The sequence below is a fragment of the Ammospiza caudacuta genome, chromosome 4, assembly GCF_027887145.1.
Source record: "Ammospiza caudacuta isolate bAmmCau1 chromosome 4, bAmmCau1.pri, whole genome shotgun sequence".
NCBI lineage: Eukaryota > Metazoa > Chordata > Aves > Passeriformes > Passerellidae > Ammospiza > Ammospiza caudacuta.
The window spans coordinates 73,733,214-73,747,430 of NC_080596.1; the positions used below are offsets into that span (position 1 = coordinate 73,733,214).

At 46.9% G+C, this 14,217-nt stretch overlaps 1 protein-coding gene across 4 annotated transcripts in view; it reads left to right on the forward strand.

The window, feature by feature from the left end:
- Positions 1-427: 427 nt before the first annotated feature.
- The window catches only part of SMOX (spermine oxidase), a 52,920-nt gene continuing 39,130 nt past the window's right edge, over positions 428-14,217 (forward strand). The window contains exons 1-3 of one of the 4 annotated variants that reach the window (XM_058803590.1): positions 907-966; positions 9,348-9,505; positions 9,763-9,993. The gene's annotated coding sequence lies outside the window, so the exon portion shown is untranslated. Of the gene's footprint in view, positions 592-790; positions 967-8,659; positions 9,237-9,347; positions 9,506-9,762; positions 9,994-14,217 lie in introns of those variants that run through there. The other 3 variants (XM_058803588.1, XM_058803591.1, XM_058803589.1) reach the window with 3 other exon arrangements.

Genomic DNA, 14,217 nt, shown 5'->3' on the forward strand with positions numbered 1-14,217 from the left:
TTACAGTATTATAATATTTAGTGTATATATATAGTACATATAGTATATACATAGTGCATATATGTATTATGTATAAACATGTTAACATTGCATATGCACTATATATTATAGTGTTTATAGAAAAAATATATATTATATATAAATAAATAAATAAATATATATATATATATATATATATATATATATGAGAAGGTCTTTTGCTAGCTTTTAGGGGTCTTCAAGCTGAAAAAAGTTTAAAGCTACGCCTATTTTTGATTTTATATAACTTTATTTTTTTTCCAGTATATCACACTACCCCGTGCAACTGCGTGAACACTGGTATCAGTGAGTGGCAGAAACCAGATGGTGAGAGATAAGAAATTGTGACGGTGTTCGGGTAGGACTTTGGAGGGCTGTGTTTTTCTGGACCACAGCTGGGCTTTAATTGTGAGGTGGACTCCGATGAGATTAATTTCATTGTCTGGACAGGAATAGGAAAAAATTCGTGCAGGAATGAAGCTATTTTCCACACTGAGTCCGCTTTGTAGTTTGGTGAACGCCCCGGAGCGGGGGTATCAAAGCAGCCTTGAAGTACAGCAGCAATCGCAAAAGGTGAAAAAGACCCATCTCGATTAGGAAGAAAATTAGCTTTAACACGATTGCTTCACTAAGCAAGCGCTGATATCTTTAGAGTTTCACGTTCAAGTCGCTCAAGATCAGGAGCGGGTCGGAGGAGGCGGCGCAGGAGGCGGCGCAGGAGGCGGAGAAGGGGAAAGAGGAGGAGGAGGAGGCGGGGGATGCTCGAGGCGGAGCCGGGGCGGGCCGCGGGGGAGGCGGCTGGAAAACAGGCCGGCGCTGGTTCTCGGCCCGCAGTGCCCGCAGTTGCCGCTCAGCCGCGCCGGGAGCCGCTCAGCCGCGGGAGGCAGCGAGGCGAGAGCCGGGCGGGCGCCCCGACCCCGACAGTCCCCTCCGGCACCGCACAGAGAGGTACGCGGCGGGCGAGGGCCCCGGTCCCCTCGGAGCGTCCCCTGGCTGGGTCCCCTCGGCTCCCTCAGCCCGCACCTGCGGCGGGAGGGCCGGTGCCGCCTCGGCGGGGCTGCCCGGCTCCGTCCCCGCACGGAGCGCCCGGGCAGCGGCGGGGAGAGGGCGGGGGGCTTTGTCTGGGGGCACAGAGCCGGGACCCGTCCCACACGCCCTCCTCGCCGAGCCGCTCTAGGGGCTGTTCCCGGTGCCCCGTCCCGCACACCTGCCCCAGGGGCCGTTCCCGGTGCCCCGTCCCGAAGAGCACCCTGAGGGTTCAGCCCGGTGCCCCGTCCCACACATGGGGGAGGTATTGACATCACCCAGAGGGTTCAGCCCTGTGCCCCATCCCAAACACCACCCTCAGTTTTCAGCCCGGTGCCCCGTCCCGCACACGACCCCGGAGGAACCAGCCTGTGCCCTATCCCAGACACCACCCTGAGGGTTCAGCCCGGTGCTCCATCCCAAGCAGTCCCCTGAGGGTTCAGCCCGGTGCCCCGTCCCACACATGACCCCGGAGGAACCAGCCTGTGCCCCCCGTCCCACACACCGCCTTGAGGGGCCGTTCCCTGTGCCCCATCCCACAATTTCACCCCCCCCCCCAAACTACTCCATGGGACGTTCGCTGTGCCCCATCCCACACACCCCAAATCACCCCAGGAATTTGCTGACCCTCATTCCTCCCCTCGACGCCCCAGCCCAGGTGCAGAGCAGGTGCCATCCCTGCCGCTTTTTACGGGGACCGTGCCAGAAGGGATCGCTCTGTCGCTAAGGGCAGAACACGCACGGTTGTGTTGGGATTTTGAGCTGGTTTGGGTGTTTATTTTCTCCCCCTGCCGTGTGTTGATGTCGGTGAATCTCCCGCATGTGACACGAGTCCTCGCGTGCCTCCGCGTTCCCCGCCTCGGCGTTCCCGGCCATGACACCGAGAGCAGAGGTTCGGTGGGGAAGTCACCGTGCTGGGGATGCGAGTGACGAGCGGCGAAGGCTCGCTCCCGGCTTGTTTGTGTTTCTGCTGTTTTCATGTTTACACAAAGCTGTTACAATACCGGGGGCTTGGCGGCTCGCACCGCCGTTTTCAGTCGAATCCATCAATGTATGCGTCTTTGAGATCAGTGTGGTAGATGAGGGATTAGTTACAAATGCCGGGTAGTGAAATGCACAAAGCCAGTTGTCAGTTATCGAAACTCAAAACAAAGCTTTTATTTACATTCTCAACCCCATACACAGAGCTACTCTGCTGCATCCTTGCTCTGCTCATCCCACAAAGTGCTTTCCGTGGATTATAGACACGCTGTCTCAAACCTAGTTCTGGGACCAACTGTAATTGCCTGATATATTAGATGTAAACACGAGCTTCACATAAAAGTGAAACCATATATATCGCCTAACACACGTCCACTCTGTGATCCTGCACAAACAAAGTCGAGCCCTGTCCTTAGCTCACCCTGTTGATCCACTTTTCCCGTAGCCTGTACGAGGCAGTTCTGTTCCCAGAGTTACCAGACAGGTTTCGTGGAGACCAAGAAATCAGCCCAGGAGCATTTCTGTGTGTTGTGCAAGAATGCTGTTATGTTCTCAGTCCTTTACAGATGTTGTTTTATTGACTTAGTGATAACATTTTGCTCTCCTAGCTCCTTTTCCCTTTCCAGATTGTTAGGCCAGCACTTACTAATCTTTTGTGGCTCTGCTGTGGAACAGATGTACCGTGGTTTTTAGGGAGTAGCAAGCTCTGTGGTTTCAGCTGGCTTTGCCTCTAAAAAAAAACCAGCACTGCCTTTCCCTCATGCCACTGTTGTGGAGTGGGTAGCCAGACTAGGGAGCCTGTTTGGATGACTACTGAGCTGGCAAAAAATCCATCAGGCTTGGGTCTGACTCAGTGCTTGGATCCAAATGCCTGTGTGGCTGATCAAACATTTACCTGGACTTCTTTGGGTTTGGAGCAGCATGCAGCTGGTATTTTGGCTAAGCTGTGTGTGGAATGGGGTGTAGAGGTCTTTAAATGCTAAAAATGCTGGGTTTTGTGGTCATTTATTCCTCTGCATCCTTTGGCTCTGTGGAACAGCAGCTCTGGAGCTGTTCTTCTTTGTGCCAGGCTGCCCTGAAACGCTGGAGCGTGTGGCTGGAGCACCACAAACACTCTGCACGTGTCCTGGGCTCCCGTGTCCTCAGCCCTGCTGCTGGCACTCGTGGTTGTCCCTCTCTGGTTTGAGCTTTCTCCCTGTTGTGTCACTCCCACCAAAGTGTCACAAATGAGCTGTGGTGTCTCTGAAACTCAGTGCTTTTCTGGGGTGGAGGAATCTCAGTTGACTTGGTGGCACTGCAGGGGTTGAGGTAGAGTTTGGAGAACTCTGTCAAATTGTTGACATTCATTGCAAACAGCAGTCATGATTTCTGGGCTCCCTACAGCATCCAAGAGGTGTGATGGTGCTTTTACTGACCTCCACCTTAGCCAAGTAGTGTAATTTGGGTTTTTCTCACTCATCCATCCTCAAAAGCTGTCGGACCCCTGCCCATCTCTGCCTCAGAAGCTTGGAGGAGTATTCCTGCATCTCATTACCAGCCTCAGGAGTCTGTCTGCCTGCCTCTCAACCCCACTTCCGTCATTTAATGTTTTCTGTTCCTGCCATCTCACTGAAGAATAATCCCTTCTAATCAAATCTGAGGTTCTCCAACTAAATTCCTGCTGGCCCAAGTGAGTGTCTAAGGAAAATTGTGATGCTGTCTTCTGAAGTATGTGGAATTACTTTGTATGATTGGGTTATACAAAAGAGAGAGATATTATTTTCTCTTGGTTTTTTTCAAAAGTATTAAAAATGCAGCCTGCTGTGTTTCACAAATCTCACCGCTGTCTCCTTCTCTCAGTAATTGTAATTAACAGACCAGAAAATGGAAAAATGTAGAAATACCCTTTCCCACTGGCCACAAACATTAGTCCTCTCCAGAAGTTAATGAAGTCAAGTCTATGGAAATTAAGTAACTGATTTTTTTTTAGTTCTGTTGGTGAGCTAAAACATTGTTTCAGAGTGGTAAATAATAAATAAAAGGGCTGTAAAGATCTCCTCTTGGAATTGATGTGGGTGAAGAATGGATTTGAACTCTTCTTTCTCTGGAGAGTCTAAACCTCTGGCTTTAAGATGTGGCTGGGGGATCTGTCCTGCTCTGCTTGCATGCAAAAACTGATCTAAGCACAGCAGTAAAGTGAGAGAGAGATGGTAACCCACCATGAGAATAGGGAATAAAAGCATAACCATAAAAAACCCCAAAAGCAACCAATTCATCAAATTATGGAATTCTGAGACACAAATAGTTTTACAAGTGACAGTTCAAAGCCACCTTTATTGTGTTTCCAGACTGTGTTACAGTCATCTTTGTTGTCTTCCTGTTGAAGGAACATGAACATTTTCAGCTACCTTGATTTTGTGTCCCATTTTCATTGGCTCTGTTGCTGCATTGCCTTTGCTGTGTCTGGGCATTCCTTGCTCCGTGTTGAGGGCACATGGGTGTGTGCACTGTAATAAATCTTGAGTTTATAGAACTCACTGTGGAAATTGATTGAAAAGCTTTCCTATTTTTTTCCCTTTCTATAATCTAAAATTTCAGTGGTGTCTTCTTGTGTTAACGAAAGATTCCAGAAATACCGTGGGTGGGAATATGAACCACTTGGAAAATAAATCTTTGTGGTGTCTCCAGTTACCACCATGAGTGTGGTGGCACCTGAGGAGGTGTGGTGGAGGTGGTGTGTGGAGAGTGGCTTTGGAGGAAGCTCAGTTTGAGGTCCTGTTTTTGTGTTTCCATGAGAAGCAATGCCCTTGAGGGGCCCTGGGATAGGGTTGCAGGCTGGAGGAACAGTGCAGGGCTGCAGAGCTGTCCACATGAAGAGAAGGCTCTGGGGATGCCTTTGACCACCTTCCAATGCCTAAAGAGCTGGAGAGGGATTCTGGATAAGAGCCTGGAATGACAGGACAAGAGGGAATGGCTTCCCACTGACAGAGGGGACTTTTAGATTAGATAGTAGGAAGGAATTCTTTAATCAGACAGTGATGAAGCCCTGGCACAGAAGCTGTAGTTGCCCCATCCCTGAAAGTGTCCAAGGCCAGGCTGGACAGGGCTTGAAGCAGCCTGGGCTAGTGGAAGGTGTTCCTGCCCATGGCATGGGGTGGGACTGGATGATTTTTGATTTCTCTTCCAACCCAGACCATTCTGTGATTGATTCAGCAGCCCTGAGCCGTGGATAACACAGCACACAGGGTTTTATAACAATGTATTTCTGTCTGAACCCGGCAGCAGCGTGACAAGGACGTTTGCTCTGGGAGATGTGCTCCATATTCCGGTGACCTTTTCCTCTGGAAATCTTTAAATGCAGTGAATGTGGTGGTGTTTGGTGACTTTTAATCATGCCCTTGGTTTTGAGTGCAGTTTTGGTGTTATTTTTCATGGTGACTTGAAGTTTTTGTTTTGTGACATGTTGGGGCCAGGGCTGTGAGGTTGCAAGGATGGGATGGAAGGGAAATTGTAAGGATGCAGCAGGAATGGTTTGGCTCTGAGAGAGGCCTGGGTTGCTCTGAAGGTGATGAGCTCAGCAGCAGGAATGTAATGCAAGAGGGGTGAAAAAGCCCCTCCCTGCTTTTCCTGCTGGAGTTTGATCCCTGAGCTATTCTCGGGTAGTTCTCTGCTACCAGGCCCTGCTTTAAAGTCTCAGTTAAACAAGGCACTTATTGTTGGTGCTCTCTCATTCTAAGTGGTGGTGGCTGGCAGCTTGCTGGGTCTGAGGGAGGCAGATTTTGCAGCCCCAGAGCAGTGGTTTACACAGGGCTGTTGTTGGATATTCCCTCTTTGGGGCAGTTTTCCACATGGTGCTGTGAGACCACGTTTCCCTCACTTCCTGGAGTAGAAGGATGGAGGGTGCACTGGGGGCCACAGAACAGATCAGTGCCAGAAAAGGAATGAGGAAATCTCAGCTGTGGAGGGCCCTAAAAAGCTGAACTGACGTAAACCCAGGCAATTTCAGCTTGTAGGGAATTTTTTGTTTGGTAACTTTCATTTCTTTTATCCAATAGGTCTTTCAAGGGCTGCAAAGCCTTAATAATGGCTTGAAAAGTTCATTTAATTCCACTTTTAGTGTGTGCATCTGTACTTGCTGAGTTCAAAGGCAGGAACTACCTTTTAAAAAATAAAGAAAATATTTGTTTTCCTGGCTGATGATGTAGAAAACTAAATGGATGTAGATAACTGTTGAAGAATAGATACTTAGTTATTCATTTCTTCACCATTCATTATTCTTGATAATGCCAGATTTTCCCAAGTGTGTTCTCTAGATTGAGCTGAGTGGCTCAATCTAGAGAAATAATGTAGGTTGCTGGCATGCTAGGAATGACTGAAACATTGGACAGGATATGGTGATGTTGGCACATTTTGAGAAGGAGGAAGAAAAAGCATGTTGGCTTTGGATCATTTGTGTTGTGAAGTACTTACTGAAGCTCCCTTGGAGCTGATGTAGGCAGAAAATGCTTTGTGCTAGGTGAGGCAGATAGTCCCAGCCTATCCCTAAACTGGGAATTGCATAGGAAAGGAGGAGTTTCTTTTCTTTATAAGTGTTGGTTCAGTTAAATCAATTTTTCAGGGCAGGTGAGGAATGGATTTTCTCCCAAAGAGGTTGCACAGGTGCAGTGTTCAAGCATGCTCACCTGTTTCTATTGAATGAGTATTTAGTCTGAAACTGAATTAAAAATTCTCCTGTCCCATGGGATGCATGTTCCAGGATATAGATGTAACCTCCTGCTTTGATCTCCAGTCTTCTTCTAACAGGATTTTCTCTTTTGAAATCAGTCACCATTGTGATCCCAGCGGACTCTGCCAGGAAGATGTGCCTGGTAATCCTTTGGTTGAACTCCTGAAGCTCCCAGAGCCTTTGGGAAAGCCTGGCAGGCTGGCACCAGGGTTGTTTTGCAAGAGCCTGGCTTTAGGAGTGGAGCTGCCCTGAGATGTTTTCTCTGAGCTGTCCTGTCTCCCACTGCTTGTTTCCTCTCTTGCATAACTATTTTCCAGCTGACAGCACAGGCTGACGGGTCACTTACACAGATCTAAGATTCTACTTCTAGGAAAAGGAGTCATCCTATTCCTGTGCATGTTCTATTTGACTGTGGGTGTGAGATCTTGGTCAGGGAGCCCACACACCCTGGCAGAAGATTGTTATTTTATGGGGTTATTTTTTAGTTGGATCCAATCCCTGGCCTGTCCCGTGACTGATGCTGTCAGCACTACACATACAGTCAGGACTGTCCTTTAAGGACAGTGCAAACTGGGATCTAGCTTTCTGGGATTGCATAACTGTGCCCTCAGATGTGCCAGGGTGTACTGACAAACACACACACGTGTGTGGTTCTAGCTGGGATGTGCTCATAAAAACTCTCAAATATATGAATATTTCTCTTTGGGACCACTTCTGTCACCTTCCTCCCTTGATGTTCCATAGACAAAGTTTGTAAGTTTGGATTTTCAAGAATGAGCCAAGAGGATTGTGGGGGAGCACACAAGGAAGCAAAAATTGTTAAAACTGCTTTGATAGGTCGAGCTTTAACTCTGAGACAAAGATTGGTACTTCAGTTTTTACTCTGCTGCTTGCATGCTCTGACCCCGTGGGATGTTTCGTGCCATTCATTAATGCTTGCAGGAGCATAAAGTCCTCCCAGCAGACTAAATTAAATGTCCTTTTTAGTCGTGGGCAGCTCACACCATTGTCACAGTATCACAGTGGCATCTGGTGTCTCTGTTTGGCCTTTGAGACAAAGGGCTGAGTGTGGCCCTGGGCTTTGGAGTGAAGCACCAGGTCATTAATCTTTTTGTTCCCTGATTCCCTTGGGGTGGGATCCAGGGCTCTGGTGGGCAGGGATCCAGTCCTAAAGATCTTACACATGAAAATGTTCCAGGGAGGAACAGAAGAAGAGTCTAAAGAGAAGAAAGAGAGAACTGCTCAGACTGCAGGGTGAGATGGGAAGGGACAAATGGGAGGGACAGTGGGGATGGGATCTTGTTGATGACTGTCTCCGTGCTGTGGGATGTGAGAGGGACTGTGTTGTTGGGAGGGCTGTGCTGGGGAGCCCCTCTTCCTGTGCCTGTTCTGTCAGTCCAGCTCTTTGTGTTCTCCCTGTATGGCTCCTCCGGGAATGGAGGGAGAAGGCACCATGTGGGAACAGGCAGCATCTGCACATGGGCTCTTACAGTGTGTCTCCAATATATGATGGAAATAGTAGGAGGAGTTGTGTGATTTGGGGCTGCTGCTGACGTGTTCTCTTGTCACATTTCTGTTACAAGCAAAGAGCTGCAGGGCAGGAGGGGACCTTAAGTTGTCTAATCTGACCTCCTGCCCCAAGGCTGGGTCAGATCTATCCAAACTTTCCCAGCAGATGTTTGTCCAAAGCAATTGTTAAAAGCCTCCAGTGATGGATTTTCCTCATCGTCCCTGGGTGATCCTAGAAAGCCCGTCATTGTTCTTGCCATTACCAAGACTTTCCTGGTTTCTGACTTTGATTTCTGTGCAGCAGTTGAGAATTGCTGCCCTCTTGCCCTTTTGTTACTGTACAGAGTGAGCTGTTCAGTCCTTGGAGCTGCCTTTGGGAATCTCTGGGCTGTGTCTCCCTTGAGCTGCAGTGTCAAAGCTTCCCTGGAGAGCTGTGTCTGATACCTGCATGTACTGAGCCAGCAAACACCATTGTGTCACTCTCAAGTAGACTTTTGGGGTGTGATTAGTGCATTTTAGTTTTGGACAAAGCGCTGGTGAAGTGTTTTGTCATGAAGGTTTTTTATGGCTTTGTCTTTTTGCCAACTATAAGAACAGAGCACTTGCTTTTCTTGCTTTTCCACAGGGATGTGTTCTGGATCTCTGACTGTTCCAGAATAATTCCTGGCTGTTCTAAGGTGAAGGAAGTCCTTGCCAGCTGCCCTGACCAAGGCTTTCCCCATGATTAACTCGATTACAGCTCAGCCATTGTGCTTTCCTGCTCTGACCTGCCAGCTGCAGCTCAGGAGCGACCTTCCCTTCTCCCTCCTTGCCGTGATTGCACTCTGTGCATCTGATTTTGTACCTGCTGTCCCTTTGTTCCCCTGAAGGACTCAGCTATTCATGCATTTCTAAAGCTGGTAAAAAGTGGATGGGAAGATTATTCTGAGAGGTAGCACTCAAATATAAAACATGACAGAAAACAGATCAGCCAGCACTAGAAGCATTGTTTGCTAAGGTAAACTCCTTCACTTTATTTTTTTGGGGGGTAAAACCCCCAAAAGCTGCCAGTGTGTATTGTTCCAGGAATTTTCTCTGGATCTATTAACACCTCTATCATACCTTTCAGTGGGAGAGAGTAGGATGTGTGTGTGAGAGGTTTGTCTGCACACAGAAGGCCTTTGTCCTGAGACAACTGAAGAAGCTCTCACCAAAATGAAGGCTGGTCTGGACAGGTCTGAAACATCTTTTGGCATCGACTTGTGTTTATTGCTGTGGGAAGAGCAGGTAGGGAGGAGCAGTCTGGCTTTTTGGGGTTTTTTTTTTTTTTTTTTTTTTTTTTTTTTTTTTTTTTTGGTTTTTTTTTTTTTTTTTGAGCTATCTGTGTGTATCTTTGAATTCCTCAGTGTTCTTGCAGAGTTTTTGTATGATAACTTGTGTAATAACTTTGTATGATAACTTGTGAGTCCCCAGTTTCTCTTGTTCTCTTTCCAATTTCAGTGAAAACTCTGGTGTTTCATTCCTTACCTTTTTTCCTCTGTCAGTTGCAGACACTGGGATCTTTAGTCATGTGGAAAGCATTTTATTGACAGCTTTAGAGTTGGAAGTACTTGCTAGCACTGAAGAGGTGTAAAGTGATGTAGACTCTTGGGCAAGATCCCTTTTCCAGTGTTCCTTGATAAAGATTTCTTAGAGCTGAAGAGTAGGTGAAGTGGCACAGGGGATTTGAAGCTCTCTCATCTGACCTCCTGCTCCAGACAGGGCCAGGATCAAAGGTAGGTTTCCTGTGAACTTTTTTTAGTCAAGAGTGGCAGGTTGATGTTTTGTGCCCTCATGGTGAGGAATCTTTTCCTCCTGTCTGATCAGTATTTCCCTTCCTGTCAATAATTCCCATTGCTCCTTGTCCTTTGGTTTCTGCCATCCACTCTGGCTCCATCTGCTCAGTAAACCTCAGTTAAGTAAAGACAGTAACTGGATCCCCCACTAAACACCATTTCTTCTCCAAGTTCAACAACCCTGTTCCTTCATTCCTTTCTCACATCAGGTGTTCCAGTCTGTGGGCTGCTGCCTTTCCAGCTCAGTGATGCAAGAAAATTTGAACCACAGAGTCATGGAATCACAGAATGGTTTGGGTTGGAAGGGACCATACAGATCATCCAGTCCCACCCATTGCCATCCAGTCCCACAACTTCCATTATACCAGGTGGCTCCAAGCCCTGTCCAGCCTGGCCTTGGACACTTCCAGGGATCCAGGGGCAGCCACAGCTGCTCTGGACACCCTCTGCCAGGGCCTCCCCACCCTCACAGGGAAGAATTTCTACCCCATATCCCATTTATCCCTATCTGTCAGGTTAAAGCTGTGTGTTTCACCCATATAGTTGGTATCTCCCTGTTTTTCTATGTTGATAAGCCCTGGACTCTTGTTCTTTCCACCACATTGATGGCTGTTATCTTGTTTTATAACAGAGATTAAAGCCAGAGGGTTCAAGTCAAGGGAACCAAACTCTGAGTTTTCCTGCTGTATTTGGAAGGAGAGGTCTCCCCTCAGGCTGTGTCCTGCTTGCTTGGCTGCACTAGTCTGTTCTTAGGAACATCTCTGGTTTAAATGGATCCAGCTAAATCTCACACCTGGTGTTTTTTAATTTTGTTGTTCTCCTCAAGGTTCTCTCAGGTCTGCTGTTCCCAAAAGCATCAGTGAGTGAGCAGCTCAGGGCAGGACTTTGCAAGGCATAGCTGAGTGCTTTCCATGCCTCATCCCTTGTGCTTTGCCTTCATGCACCTGTGGAACATTGTTGAGTGTCACCATTTTGCTTTGACCCTCTTAGAGCCTTTTCTTAAGTCTTTCTGAATAGAGTTGCTCCCTGTTTTTGTATTTGTAGGGGCTTCTCTTTCTTAATTACCTGATGTTGATATTGGATCAGTGCATGAAGGTAATTTAGAAATTGAAATCTATACACCTTGGTGCTTGCAAATCCTCCCAGCTGAATCATCTCTTGGGTTTATGGCCATACATTCCAGTCTGTCATCCCAACTGGTAATGAAAATATTACACAGCTCTTATGCCTGGCTGGACCCACTTTCCAGTGCCCTCCCAATTAGATAACAAACCCTTGATAATTGTGCTCTGAGAAAGATGTTGTCATGCTGCCATTTTGTGCTGATTACATCTAATTAATGTTTTCTTAGGTGCATCTTATGGGAATGTCATGTGGAACAGCATCAGAGCTAATATAGATTGCATTTCTGTATCTCCTTATCAGTCCTGTACATTTTTTCCTGGTGATGCACAGATCCTTTATTGCTCCCTAGATTTCTGATGCTAGAAGGAACCACAGAGGTGATGAGACCTGCCCTTGTCCACGCTGACAATTCAACTGAACAAGTCACACCAGATTGATCAGGAGTTCTGTAACGGGACAGTTGTGCCATGACAGCTCCAGGAGATCAAGAGGAAACAAATGTGATGTGTTTATGGATCCCAAACAAAATTAAACAATTACCTGAACCCAGCCTTCGGAGCAGCCTTTGAACGAATCCCAAGCCTTTTTCTGCAAGGGCTGGGAACATAAAGAACGTGTCTAATCTGTGCTGCTATCAGGCAGCAGCTATCAGTGCCTACGTGCTGTTACTCAGATCTTGTTAGCTGCCTAATTGGATAATAGGCAGGACACTTCACAACTGCATAAGTATATTAAGCTTAATCTGCTCTGGAGCAGGGAGGGGAAGATGGGCTCGGTGACAAATGGACACAAGAAGGTGCACAGAGGGGCAGAGGTGTAAATATGGGGCCCTGTCCCCATCACTTCAGTCCCAGTAACTTTCTGAGGCAGAGCTCTGTGTGTCTGCAGCATTGACATCAGTGCTGGAGTCCCAGAGCAGTGTTACAGCACTTTCAGACTTCACCCATGTTGGCCAGGCAACTTCACCTCCAAAAGCACAGTTTTGCTAGTAGTTGAATCCCTTTCTAATTTCTTTTTAATAAAATGTGTGGTATAACTTAATTCTTGTTTTTAAATCAAATATGATAGGACAAAGAGAAGCATCCTGTGTGTTTGTGTGATACTGGACGTTGCAGCACATTCCTGGTACTAAGGCTTGTTTCCAGCACATGCAGATGCACAGTGGACAGGATCAGAAAGCTTCCACAGTTCTGTACATGGAGAGGAGAAGGCTGTTTGAATATTAAATCCTCTTCCTTTTCTTTCCTGAAAAAATACAGTCACTGTAGTTACCCAGTTTTAAACTCTTGGAGTGGGTTGCCTCTTTCCAAAGGTGCAATGAAACCTATGTCAGATTCTTGTAGATGTGGGTATGAGCTCATTTCATGAGTTGTCACCACCTGTTCTATTCTCAGGAGAAGGGATCTGCAAGGGACATTTCTGGGTGCAAAAATGCATCTGCCAAGGGGATCTTTAGCTCAAGGTAATGGGAGAGTGACTGTGTGAACTGTGTCCTCTCCATTTTTTTTTCTGGATTCCCTTAGGACTGGTAGAGTGTTTTCACAGAAACCCCAAATTGAACCCAAATTTTGGCCCTATATCCTATGTGAGATGCCTACAGCTTTTCATTCATTTCTTGCTTAACCTCATAGGAAAAGTATCTTCACCTTGTGCTGTCCAGCATCTGCCTGTAGCCAGGCAGGACAGACACGAGCCAACCTCTTAATCTGTAAGTGTCTTAAGCAAATGTAAACTCCATTAAGTGTGTTTATCACTGAGCAGCTCATCCCCCAGCTGTGCAGAGCACCTCGTGGTTGGTTTGAATGGGATGTACACAGAGGATTCTCTGCTGCTCTGTCCTGACATCTGTGTTTGTGACCAGAAGGGTGAAGAGTGAGGCACTTGTGGGGTGCTTGGTACTAAGGGTTAAGTGTGAGGACACTGTTCCACTGCACTGTGAATTTAAAGCCTGCTGATTTTCCCATGGAAGATGTTATTTAAAAACAGAACTCTAAATTGCTTTTATTTTGGATGAAGGGAAGGCACTGTGGGGTATTTGGTCTGTGTTGGTGTAGACAAACTCCCAGATGGAGGAACTAAAGAATAGTCATTGAATACAGAAGATTTTCTATGGTTGTCCACACCTGATCTAGTGCCTGCACTAAAAGCATGATCAGCAGGGAAAACCAGTATTTTTTTCCAAAGGGTAGCTCACATCTCAGCAGCCAAATTCCTGGAAGAGGCTCTGGAGAGAGCTTGTGTCCTTGTTTTGCTTACGTAGCCCCTCTGAGGCACTGCTGGGGGGTGGCTGCAGGTAACTCTTCCCTTCTGCTGCAATTGGAGGCATCCAGGAGAAATGAAGGAGAGTGGGCTGCTACAGATGGTCTCCCCAAAGTGTTGGATGTGTTGATAGCATGTTTTCTGTAGCTATACACACCAATATTGCCTTTATCTCCCATCCAAATCTGCTGGGTATTGATGTGGACTCAATCTGTCATCAACTTCGAGTCGGGCTTGACTTCAACCTGTACTTATTAAAGAGTGAAGAAGGCTCTGTCATATGCAGTTGATAAGGGAATTTAGAAATAAAAGTGCATTTTAAACTGTCAGTAGCATTTTTTCCCTCTCTTTATCTGAAAAAAAAAATAATGGCATGGGTTGTTTTCTTCCTCCTGCATGGGCAATTTCTAGACATGCCCAGCACTCGCAGGATTGTTTTTCAAACCCAAGATAACCCTTAGGGTGGTCTTGTCTGGCCCATGCCTGCTGAAGATCAAACCACACCCAGACAGGCAGGAATCAAAAGCAGAACACCTGCTTGGTTGGTCTCTAGTGTGCTCTTTGCAGAAAGTTTTAAAAATGTGTTTTATCAGGACAGTGAGGAGGTGAGATTTGTGACACCGTGGATTCATCTCACCCTTGTGGCTGAGCATGGATGAGCTGTCCTTGTAGAGGGAGCCACAGGAGGATTGTGTCACTCTCGGTCTTCATTAGAGTAGTTAAGCACTATTTTAAGTTTCCTGAGCTTAAGTCACAGAAGATCTGATGTCTGGAGTCAAG